At 40.2% G+C, this 12,575-nt stretch overlaps 1 pseudogene; it reads left to right on the forward strand.

Moving 5' to 3' along the window:
* The first annotated feature begins 7,930 nt into the window (after window positions 1-7,930).
* On the forward strand, window positions 7,931-10,569 carry LOC127676251 (PRAME family member 8-like; annotated as a pseudogene).
* Window positions 10,570-12,575: the final 2,006 nt, after the last annotated feature.

Consider the following 12,575-nt stretch of genomic DNA (forward strand, 5'->3'; position numbering starts at 1 on the left):
ACTATGAGTTACATCAGATTGGCTCCTATCTGTTAATTTGTAGATCACTTACATTTCCCTAGCACTATACTTCTCTTCTCACCTTGTTGGAACTGCTTTGTAGACCAGGCTACTAGCAGAGATCCACCAGCTTGATTCACTCACATAGTGTTTGGATTAAAGGTCTGAGTCGCCACACATAGCAGAAGACACTCACCTTTAATCCAGAGATTGAATCTGGAACACACACCTTTAGTTTTTTGGCCACACCTTCATCTTGAGACCTATATAAGAACATAGAGGAAGTTTTCACATTGCCTGCTCACTCTCTCCTAGATAGCAAGACTTAGGACTTCCCTGGCATTATTGCTTACTTGTCTGTGATTCCATCTTCTACTGAAAACCTGCAGAGACATCAGGCCTCAGGGATTGAGATATTCTGGATTGTTGGACATTGCTTCCCATCCAGCTGTTGTGGAATAAGGCAGACTGCATCATGTAAGTCATTCTAATAGAAACCCCTTTCAGGACAGAGAGAGTGAGTGAGAGATCATTCTTTGTGATATTATTTCCTTAAAACTGGCAACCCAAATATATTTTCTGACCCATGAGCATTTCCTCCATTGCCAGTTTCATCAGTCCACTATAATTTTAAGTCTAGACAATTGCATGCACAGTGATAGGATCTTAATTTGGGAAGCATCATTCCTTTCTTGTTTGCTTGTTTGGATATTTTATCCTATGTTTTAATCTGTAGCCCTAGCTGTCTTGAAACTAGATCTGACTATCAGGTTGGCCTTGAGATCAGAGATCCAAATGCTTCTACTTTTATCCCCAATCTGTGTCTTGGAGAGCTCACCTATTGGCAATTTAACAGGACAATTTAAAGTCCAGAACAGAAAGAAGCAAATGAGCAATTATAAAATGGAGTACACATTGAGAAATTATCCAACTAGAGTGCTGAAATTAATAAAATAAAATAAATTAATAAAAAGATGAAAGTAAGGAATCAATGAAACATGAAGTTAGTATTTTGAGCATCTTATTTGACAAGACAGGAATTCCCTTATTGAAAGATAGAGAATACCAAAATTACTGAAATCTAAAATGAAAAAGGAGAAAAAAATATCAGAAAGTGAAGAAATTCCAAGATTGATAAAAATTGAAATTTAAAAGGCTTGTCCTCCACCGAATTGGATATTTTAAAAGGAATAGGTAATTTCCTGAATAGGATCCACATTTCATAATTAAGTCAAACCAAGATAAACAATCTCTTAAAAATATGTATTTACTTATTCATTCATGTTACATAAATTAGTACACTGTCACTGTCTTCAGACACACCAGAAGACGACATTAAATAAAATTATGGTTGGTTGTTAGTGACCATGTGATGTTTGGGCATTGAACTCATGACCTTTGCATGAGCAGTCAGTGCTCTTATCCACTGAACTTTCTCCATCCCTAAGATAAACAACTTAGACCTAAACATACAGAAAAAGAGAAGCCAATATTAATCTGCCACCAAAGAGAGCCCAGGACCATGTGTTTTAGGGTAGACATCCAGAGAGGAGTTAATGAAAATACTCCTCAAAATATTCAACAATATAGGCAGAAGAAACAACTGATTTATTTTGTGAGTCCATGGTTGCTCAAATATCCAATCAAAATGTATAAGCAACAAAAGAGAAATACAAAACAATGTTCCTTAAAACCACAAAAGCAACAATACTTAATAAAACAAAACAGATAATAAGAACAATCTTTACACATTACCTAGGTCCAATATTGGCAATTTCTGGAACACACATTCTTTGTCTCTCAGAAAACACTACCCAGACGATTTTATCTCAGTGATTCTGATTTCTTCTTCATCACCTCTAATTACTTAGCTAGCCAGCATCAATTATCTCAGTGGTTCCTTCTATTCTTAACTCTTAAGACTGCCACATGGACAAAGCTGCTAAGATCTGATCCTTGCTGGGGCTGGAACCTGGTTGGCCCCTTCTATTACATTATCATCAGAATTTTTTTTTTTTTTTTTTTTTTTTTTTTTTTTTTTTTTTTTTTTTTTTTTTACAAAAACTTCACTACCTAATCTTGGCTTTCCTGGAACTTGCTCAGAGTTCCATGATCCCAGAGATCTGTATGACTCTGTCTCATGAATGCTTGGATAAAAATCATGTAACACCATGCCTGACTAAGCTTTTCCTTTTATATCTTAAATTGAAAACACAGAATACCAATCAAAACCCATCCCGTTTCAGCTTGACACAAATTTGTATCAACATATGTCAATATGAAAACAATAACTAGGTAATAATAATTCCTAAAATGATACATTTTTCTTTCATACAACTGCAAATCTATAAGTTTAGATGGATGGAATCTGACCCTAATATAAATATTCCATTAATACCATTTTTGACAGGAATAACTTCATGTAACCATTCCTTTAGTACTTTTGAATATCCTTGATCACAAGATTTACCTTCATTCAACTTCCTGGTGATGCTTTACTCTTTGAATAATAAATTTTGTAATTTTCCTTTGGGAGTTTGTTATGCTTGATCAAAAGTTTCAGGCCAAATTCTATGCATGGACTTTTGAGACTTCCTTTGTCAATGCAATTAATGTAAACCTCTTTACGTTAATCACAAGGAGACTCTTTAGACAAGGGGAATAGGCAGCAACATTCTTTGACAAAACATCCTAAGAACCATCTCAAGAGTTGACATAATCCTAAGCATCTCTGTCTATCATATTCCTAACCCAATGGCTTCTTAACTCCCATTAAATTCATGATAATATTCATTAGATTTCTCTCTAGCATGTGTTCTTTTATGCCTTTGGATATTACTCGCTTTTGAAAAGGCTTTACCACATTGACTACTTTTATAATGTTTCTGTAATGGCTATTCCTGTTTGTCAACTTGACTGAACCTGGAATGAACTATAGTCTAGAATTGGAAGGCTCACGTATGATCCTAATTTCGAGGCTCAGAGATATAAGTTTCTGACCTGGATCTTGGTATGGAGATTTTGAAGCATAGCGACTATGAATTCCAGAAGATTAAGACAAGGAGATATCTGAGTTCAAGATAATCTAGGATTAAAGGCATGGAGGCACACACCTTTAATCTGGGCCACACCCTCTGCTGGAGACCCACACACCTTTAATCTGGCCCACACCCTCTGTTGGAGACCTATAGCCTTTAATCCGGTCTATATCCTCTACTTCAGATATATAAGGACATTGGAAGAAGGAAGATTTACTCACTCTTCCTTGCCTGCTTGCCTCGTGGGACTGAGCAACTGCTAGATCCTTGGACTTCCATCCACAGCTGCTGCTGCCCATTTTGGGGGAGTTGGATTACAGACTGTAAGTTATCGACAAATTTTCTAACTTTATAGAGTCTGCCCATACATTCTCTGACTCTAGAGAACCCAAGATAATACACAGGGGATCCATATATCATACAGATTTGCCTGCCTCTGCCTCACAAGTTCTAAGATTAAAGGCAGGCACTAAATTCCCAGCAAGTTTTGATTTCTAATTACTGGTGATTGGGCCATTTGTCATGGTGCACATGTGGAGGTGGGAGAAAACCTTTCAGATGTGTTATCTTCCTGGGATCCAGAAATACAACTGTGGTCTTCGAGTTTGGAATCAGTACTTTTAACTCTGAGCCTGTCTAGGGTCACTGGTTAAATAGGTTCTAAAGGTCTATTTGATGAACTGAGGTTTCTACTGTTTTCTTTAAGAAAGGTACCACTGTTTTGTGTTTGGAATTTGATGTTGTTGGACAAGTTCTCACTCTGTGGATCCAGGTGGCCTGAAACCCACAGAGATCCTCCTGTCTTTGCTTTTGGACTACTACAATCAAAGGTAGGTACCAAATACTGAGAATGCATGGGTGCTTATTAAACCTTTGCCTTCCAGCCCCCAGACCCATGTCATCCCTAAAATAGTATCACATTGTACAGCTCTGGGGGGTCCTTGAATTCTCTCTCTAGACCAGCCTGGCTAGGAACTCAAAGAGATCTACCTCCCTTTGCCTTCTGAGTGCTGTGATTAAAAGAGTGCACCTTTATGCATGGCTAAAGAAATTTGTTCTCACTGTCTAGATCAGGCTGCCCTGAAACTCATAGACATCTTCCTGCCTTTACTGCTGGAGTTCAATGGTGTGTACCACGTGCAGGTATTGCACAGCTGTGTTGTTAGAGCCTTATTGTTTCTTTGACTTCCATCTCATAATGATTTGATCTTGGTTTCCACACTAATAACTAAGTACCCATCTTGTTCATGATGGTTCTAAACTCCTTGACCAAGCATTATCTCAAATAAACTCCGTAGCAAGGCTTGCAGGTTCATGCAACCAATTGCACCACTTTTCCATCATCAACATGAGCATATGGGTTTTGTTTCTGTCTTTCTTTGTTTTGTATTTGGCTTTTAATTGTTGTGGTCTTGTTGTTTTGAGAGAAAACCTCAATATTTAACCTTTGGCTAACCTAGAACTCCTACACACTCAACTACTGCTCACAGTAATGAACACACTGAAACAAATGCACAAACACAGACATTAAAACCACACACACTAATTATATCCATATATAAACAAATGTATATATGAATGAACACAACATGTGTCAATCAGGCAGACAGTGGAATCTGGACTTTTTAATTTTGTGTTTTTGATTTCACACTAGAAGATCCTCTTTGGAGGACTGAATCAGAAACTGTGATTCAAATGAATCGGAAAGACTGATTCAATCAACCAACAGCAGGAAAATGAACCTTTACAAAAACAAACAACAAACAAAAAAGCCAGACAGTGGTGGCACACACCTTTAATCCCAGTACTTGGGATTCAGAGGCAGGCAAATTTCAGAGTTCAATGCCAGCCTGGTCTAGAAAGTGAGTTCCAGGACAGCCAGGGCTACAGGGAGAAGCCCTGTCTTAGAGGAGGAGGGGAGAGAATCTATAACAGGATTGAGTGGGGGCGGATTCAATGGACCAATGAGAAAGAAGAAGCTTGTGTAAGGAAGGTGGGGCTATGGGGAGGTGAGAGAAGAAAAGTGTATAGGAAGCTCAGAGGAAGGCAAAGAGATGTCAGTGTCCTGAAGCTTGGACTCACTGTCCGATCCTGTTGGGAGTAGGAACCCTGAATACAGTGTCCATATCAGGTAAGAAATTTACCTCCATAAGGAGGTTTCCTTCAAGCTGGCCTAGCCTTATCATGATCCAGCTATAAATTCATTTCCAGTGTATAATGTTTAAATAGGATAGACTTCAGTTTTAATGAGAAATGGGATTAGATGGGAATTGCTGAGGTTTTAATGATAGAATGCCATGGAAGAATCTGGGCTTTAACTCTTTTTTATTACAAGATATTTTAGATATTTTGTTTATTTACTTTTTAAAATTTATTTTGGTTTTTCGAGACAGGGTTTCTCTGTGTAGTCCTGGCTGTCCTGGAACTCACTCTGTAGACCAGGCTGGCCTTGAACTCAGAAATCTGCCTGCTTCTGCCACGGCTTCTGCCTCCCAAGTGCTGAGATTAAAGGCATGTGCCACCACTGCCTGGTGTTTATTTACATTTCAAAGGCTATTTCCTTTCCTCTTTTCTCCTCTGAAAGTCCCCTATCCATTCCCCTCCCCCTGATGGCCAACCCTCTCACTTCTGCTTACCTGGTCTGGCATCCCCCCACATTGGGACACTGAGCCTTCACAGGATCCAGCACCTCTCCTCCCATTGTTGTCCAACAAGGCCATCCTCTGCTATATATGCAGCTGGAGCAATGGGTCACTTCATGTGTGCTTTTTGATTGGTGGTGTAGTCCCTCGGAGCTCCATAGGAGGGCTGTAACTTTTGGTCCTTCTGGTTTCATCCAGTTTTCTAGACTTAATCTGGAATTTCAGTTAGGATCATCTTTATAATTTAATCTGTCTGTAGTCTCTTAAGCTATGTTTCACAGATTATGGTTTTGCAAGAATATGAACTAGAATTTCATCTTAAGTATACCTTACAAATTACACTTGAGTAGGCTTCAGGCACACAAGGCAGACATTCTGGCTTTTGGCTTGTGTCCCTGAAGCCACAGCTCACCCAGCATCCATGGCTGTAGGCATGTGGTTGCTTCATTTTTGTCCAGGTGATTAGACACTGTATAACATATGTATGTGTGTATGTATGTAAATATGTAGGTATGTATGAAAAAATGTATATAGCAGCCACACCTGGAAAATAAATTAATGTACTCGGTGCAAAATATCAAAATCCAGGCAAGACTTGGCTACAAGAAGACACCTCATCATTACATGAAATTAAATAAAAAGAAATAGATGATCTGGAATTTTTGCTGAATGATAGAGCATTTGTGTAGTGGAAACACTACACAATAACTTCAGAATAACTTCAATGATGACATTTAAAATCCTATTTTTTAAAGATTTATTTATTTATTATATGTGAGTACTCTGTAGCTGTCTTCAACTCATCAAAAGAGGGCATCAGATCTCATTAAAGATGGTTGTGATCCACCATAAGGTTGTTGAGATTTGAACTCATGACCTCCAGAACAGCAGTCAGTGCTCTTAACCACTGAGCCATCTCTCCAGCCCCTAAAATCCTACTTTACTTGATTTTTCTGAACCTGAACTAGCATGAAATATACTTCGTAGATTAGACAGGTGTGAAATCCTCCCAACTCTTCCTCCAAAGGGCTTCAATTATGTTTTCTTATAGGCTTGTTTGGCATTTATGCAGAGTCCTAAAACCAAAGGGCCCTAGGCATGCATAGTGGAGGAAAAAAAGAAAATCCAAGGCTACTAACCACACACAGGAGCATAGTGTGTGACAGTAAGCCTGGGCTACACAATGAGTTCCATTCAAGCCTGGATGGAGAGCCAACTGAACGGAAGCATCTTTTCTAGGCAATAACATATTTTCAAGTATAAACAAACATTTGGAAGTTTTGATAGGTATATTGTCACATCTCTTTTTTTGTCTGGACTCTAACATGTCATGGGAAACTCTCCTTCCTGTAGCTTATGTAAACTTGGCTTCTCCTCTAAGACTCACATGAGCAGGTGCTCTCATTCAGTAGCATGGCTTTTCAAATCTCTGGGGAAAGATGCAGGTTTTACTTAGGTTTTTCATTTAATGTATTTATGTATTTATGTATTATTTATGTATTTATGTATTTATGTATTTATTTTATATTTATTCGTTTTGGTTTTTTGAGGCAGGGTTTTTCTGTGTAGCCCTGGCTGGCCTCTAACTCAGGTATCTGCCTGCCTCTGCGTCCCAAGTACTGGGATTAATGGTATGTGCCAGAACCACCTGGCATAGGTTTTACATTTTAGAAGTGGTCTGATTGTATATCCAGGTGGCTATGAATTTTACCTCATTTCCCACAACAATATAATATAGCCCAGATTTCTCACCCTGGCCTTCAACGTGTTAAGTGATACATACATAGAGGCATCTCATAGGATCTCCCTAGCCCTTCTCTGGAGGGTTCAATCCATTGCAAGGAAAATAAGCCTGGTTGCATCTTTGACATAAGCAGAATATTTTCTTCAGGGCCTGTAAAGATATTCAGTGTCCTTTTTCCTGAAACAACACTTTGGCAAGTCTGAATCTTTGCCTTATACTAAGCATGAGATTAAGAGGAGCATGAGTTGATATCCCATGCAACAGTGGATAACTTTTTCAACTGTGGGTGCTTAAAAGAGAATCCACATGCTGAGAGTGATGAGCTTGTGGCTTGGAGACCACAGGATTGTATAATTGGGCAGACTGTGTTCTCCATTATTGTCAGAGCATGGGCTCTATACTTCTGGTTCATGAAATATGTGAGAAATAGGACTTCTCAAAACTTATCCTGAAATTATGTCTCCTAAATGCTTCACCAGGTTGCTTCCAACTGAATACCTAGCAATATGAGCACTTACAACCCTCCCAAACTCCAGAAGCTGGCACTGGATGCGCTGCTGAGGAAAGATGCCATAAACTCTTCCAATCTGGACTACCTGCCCACGGTGCTTTTCCCACCACTCTTCCTAGAGGCTTTCAATGGCAGACACACACAGATATTGAAGGCAATGGTGGCATCTTGGCCCTTTACCTGCCTTCCTGTGGAGGCCCTGATGAAAACCCCTGATGTGGAGGTCTTGCAAGCTGTGCTGGATGGCATAGATATACTGCTGACACAGAATGTTAGTCCCAGGTAAGCTAGGCCCAAGGAGGCTAAATGGTGAATCATAGGGATAGTTGTAAGACACACATTAGGGCAGGAAGAATGGGGAAAACAGCACAGTGGATAATGATGCCATTGACATGGGGATTTGTGGAAATACTATTCAATTTGAAAACAGATCTAAATGACATTCATAGGTCAGGACAGCTCAGGGTACAAGGAGCCATGTTAGGATGAGCCTTTCTGTGCCTTTCCTACAGGCACTAGATATGGAAGAGCCACAAGTCAAGAGGGTCATGTCTCCAGATGCATCTCATGCAGTTTCCTTGCCTGCCTGGTGTGACGTACTGTGATGGAGCTGATCTTAAGCATGTGGGATTCAGGTTAACTCCATGTTGGTTTATTTAACATTACGAAACTTTGCCTTTATCTTTCACAGAATTAGGAAGCTTCGAGTCCTGGTCTTGAAAGATGTGCACCAGGATTTTTGGGATGTATGGGCTGGAAGAAGCGATGAAGTCTGCTCAGCAAGACTGGGAATAAGAAGCAAGTTGCAAATCACATTCCTAGATATGCACTGAGGCAGCGTTTGAAGGTGGTCACTGACCTGAGCCTTGGCTTCTGTCTGAAACAACATCAAACATGTTTACTACAATGGGCCCAGCAGAGAAAACACTCTTTGAGGCTATGCTGTCTGAAGATGAAGATTTATCACTTCCCTGTGAAGATTATTAGGGAGATCTTGAACATTTTTCAGCCAAACTATATTGAGGAATTGGAAATATACACAACACAGGTCCTATCCTTTCTAGGTTGCTTTGCACCTTGCTTTGGCCAGATGAGAAATCTTCGCAAATTCCATCTAAGGGAAAGAAGATTGAGGATCGCACTTAGTGGTGTGCTTCGTTTTGCACATGTAAAGAACTGTGCTGCCAAATTCCTTTCTCAGTTCTCCAAACTCAACTATCTCCAACACCTCTCCATGAATGGTGACTACTTTTCCAGTGACAACATGAAACAGTTGTTCAGGTAAGGAAGGATAGTGTGGATTGTATCTTTCTTAATGGAGCTCACTTGATTCGGTCCCCACTCATGTGGAAGAGTATGGGCTTGGGTAATGGATATTGAGAAAGCTGTCTTGTAAGCATGTCCATTGTGTGAGTCAGATTCTGTAAGTGTGCTTTTCATATTACTCTTTGGGATCCAGGCAAAACTGATTCAAGGTAACAGGACATACCAGAGGGGCCAGATATGGGGAGGCTCCACACCTACCCTACACCTACAAAGATATGTGAGAACGGGAACCAGTTTGTTCCTCTATTGGATTCAGTCAGCTTCTACTTCTCCATAAAGGAAATGATGATTTGAACACAGGTTGGGACTAAGTAGACGAGAAATCTGTGACACTGTGGTGGGGGTCATCAGTGTCAAGGGTGAAACACTGTGATTAGGGATAAAGATTGTGGAGATAGCTGGGACATGGATAAACTCTGCAGGACATAGGCCAAGATATTGCCAGAACCCTTCTGTGCTAATTCTTTCTGGGTGTGCTCTACTAGCCTGATGGGGCAAACTCTAGTTCTCTAACAGAGTGAGGAAGGGTTGTTGCAGACATGTGATTTGATCCAACCCTACCTGACTATAATATGTTTCAGTAACAATGCTATGAGGAGACACCATCATGCTGTTTCCCCAGGGTGTACCTTCAACATAAGCATAAATTGACTCTACATATGTGGATTCTCTGTGTCAGTATCAATCTTACTAGTGTCTTCCAGCACCATGAGTCAGAACAATTTTCTTGTTCTTTCTCTAGATGCCTGAAGAGTCGTTGGAGTTCTTGTATATGACTGCCTGCCAACTCTCAAAGTCAGACTTGAAACACATGTCAGAGTGTCAGAGGCTCTATCAACTGAAACACCTGCACTTTGATGATGTAGTGTTTCCCAAGTCATGTTCCAAGAGTCTCAGAATTCTCCTAGAGAATGTATCTGAAACTCTGCAAACCCTGCAGTTAGAGAACTGCAGGATGAATGACTCTCAGATCAAAATCCTTTTGCCTGCTCTGGGCCAGTGCTCACAGCTCACCTCTGTCAATTTCTATGAGAATGACTTCTCCACTGCTGTAATGAAGGAGCTTCTGCAATGCATGGCCAATCAAGGCAAGCTGATTTTTGAGCAGTACCCTGCCCCACTAGAGTGCTATGATCAAGAGGGTTATCTTATATGGACAGATTTTCCCAACTGTGTCAAAATCTCATGGACATTCTCAGGGCCAGAAGGCAGCCCAAGACAATCACATTTGCTTCAGAAACTTGCCGTTATTGTTGGAGTCGGTGCATCTATGATATGAATACCAGACTTTGCCGTTGCTGGCAGTAAAGAAGAGGTTGATTCTAGATGCTAGGAAATGATATCTGAGGAAGTACGTTCATCATGGGGTTCCAGAACGTTATGGTTTCAAATCCATTGGGATCAAAATGTTGCTCTTTGTATAGAGACCACAGGGGTCACTTGCAATGAAGAATAAGGTAATAACATCAGGTGTCTTGTACAATCAGAACAGTGGTCCTGCATTTATAAATGTGCCCCCATTGGGACAGAGTTGCCAGTGTCTTCCCCATGTTGTAAATATATGGCCAATCTCTGAACTGAATGGTCTCCTCTCATGTACTACTGAGTGACCTCAGTTTTAGGTTTGTGTTCATAGTATCCTATGACCTCATGTTGTATGTTCAAAGAAATTATCATGTGAGATATATTGGTAGCATTAAAGTCAATTATGACATTGTCTTTTACTCTTTTTTCCCACTCTTTGGCTCCTTGATGGGTATGTACACATAATTGTCAAACTAATTGTGAGTGGCTCTTGAAAACCAACATCTGTCCAGTACCTTCCTTGTGATGTGATATGATTCAGAACTCAGGTCATTCCTACACTAGACCCTGAAGGCAAGCACATTCTAGAAATGGGGTGTGTGGGAGATTTAGAATTATCAGTTCTCCCAGAGATGGGCTATCATAAGACTTACTATGACCATAGTCTATCTTGTTGCTCTTCCAAAACATTGAATAGCTTTATCTGTGAAAGTGTGGTCCCACAATACAGCTTATTCAGCACATGTGGAATGCATACTCTACCCATTTCCTGAGGGCCTGTCTGCCTTCCAGGTCACTTCACCCACAGAAAGGTAGAGAAAGGATAAGCAAGTTTGTCATGCCTCAAACCCACTGGGGATTGGTGTTCTCCATGTGCTAACAGTGTCCTATTATCGTTGTTTTATTATCATTATTATATTATTATTTTATTTCTTGATTTATAATCTAGCTTTGGCCTGTATCCCAGGCCCCCAGTTACAGAAAAGAACTGCAGGGACAAAAATGGAGAAGGGGCTACTAGTGTTCTATAAGACAATGGTGTGGCCGGGCAGTGGTGGCGCACGCTTTTAATCCCAGAACATGGGAGGCATAGGCAGGAGGATTTCTGAATTTGAGGCCATCCTGGTCTGCAGAGTGAGTTCCAGGATATCCAGGGCAATAGAGAGAAACCCTGTCTCAAAAAACCAAAATCCCAAACCAAAAAAAAAAAAAAAAAAAAAAAAGAAAGAAAGAAAGAAAGAAAGAAAGACAATGGCATGATTTTTGCAATGAAGTCCTCTATGGACAAAATTCATTCTGTATCTTCTGGTTCAATGACTCTGGATACAGCTCCATGTCAAGACTGTTTCCTCAGTATTGTAGCTCTGCCTCAGCACCTCAGCACTGTTTTGTTACACAAGCACACGCATAATATGTTTTAAGTTGTGTTGTCCAGATGGTGACAGCCTATAGAGCAAACTCATTTACTATTTATAGACTATTGAGTACTATGCTTTCTGTGGTGTATCCTACCTCAAAATTGGACACCTTAGAGGCAATAGATATTGTCCAACAGATTAGAGCACTTGCTCTGCTTTTACACCACTAGGATTCTTTCCTGCTACCAACCTGTAGGCTCTTATCCTTCCAGCTTGTGGAACTCCACTTCCATTCAATCCTATTCCCACATCTGAACTCCTGTGTGTATAATGAATATAAGTGCATGCAGTCAAAACATACACATTACACAGAGAGATACAGACCTGTGGGATGCAGTTCAGATACCATTCCCAGCCCAGGTACTACCCCCCTAGCATTCTCAGATCAAGCACCTAACAATCTATGAAGTAAAAGGAAAACTCATCCTGATGTGCAGAACAGTTCTCCGTCCTTCATCATCTGAGCAACTTTTTCAGGTGGTGTCTGAAAGCAGACACTGTTTACCTCTGTTCTCCTGTATTTCTTTAAGGGGTCTATTTATGGCCTTCTTAAAGCCCCCTATCATCATCATGAGATGTGATTTTAAAGCA

This window comes from Apodemus sylvaticus, unplaced genomic scaffold (genome assembly GCF_947179515.1).
Source record: "Apodemus sylvaticus unplaced genomic scaffold, mApoSyl1.1 scaffold_360, whole genome shotgun sequence".
Classification (NCBI taxonomy): Eukaryota; Metazoa; Chordata; class Mammalia; order Rodentia; family Muridae; genus Apodemus; species Apodemus sylvaticus.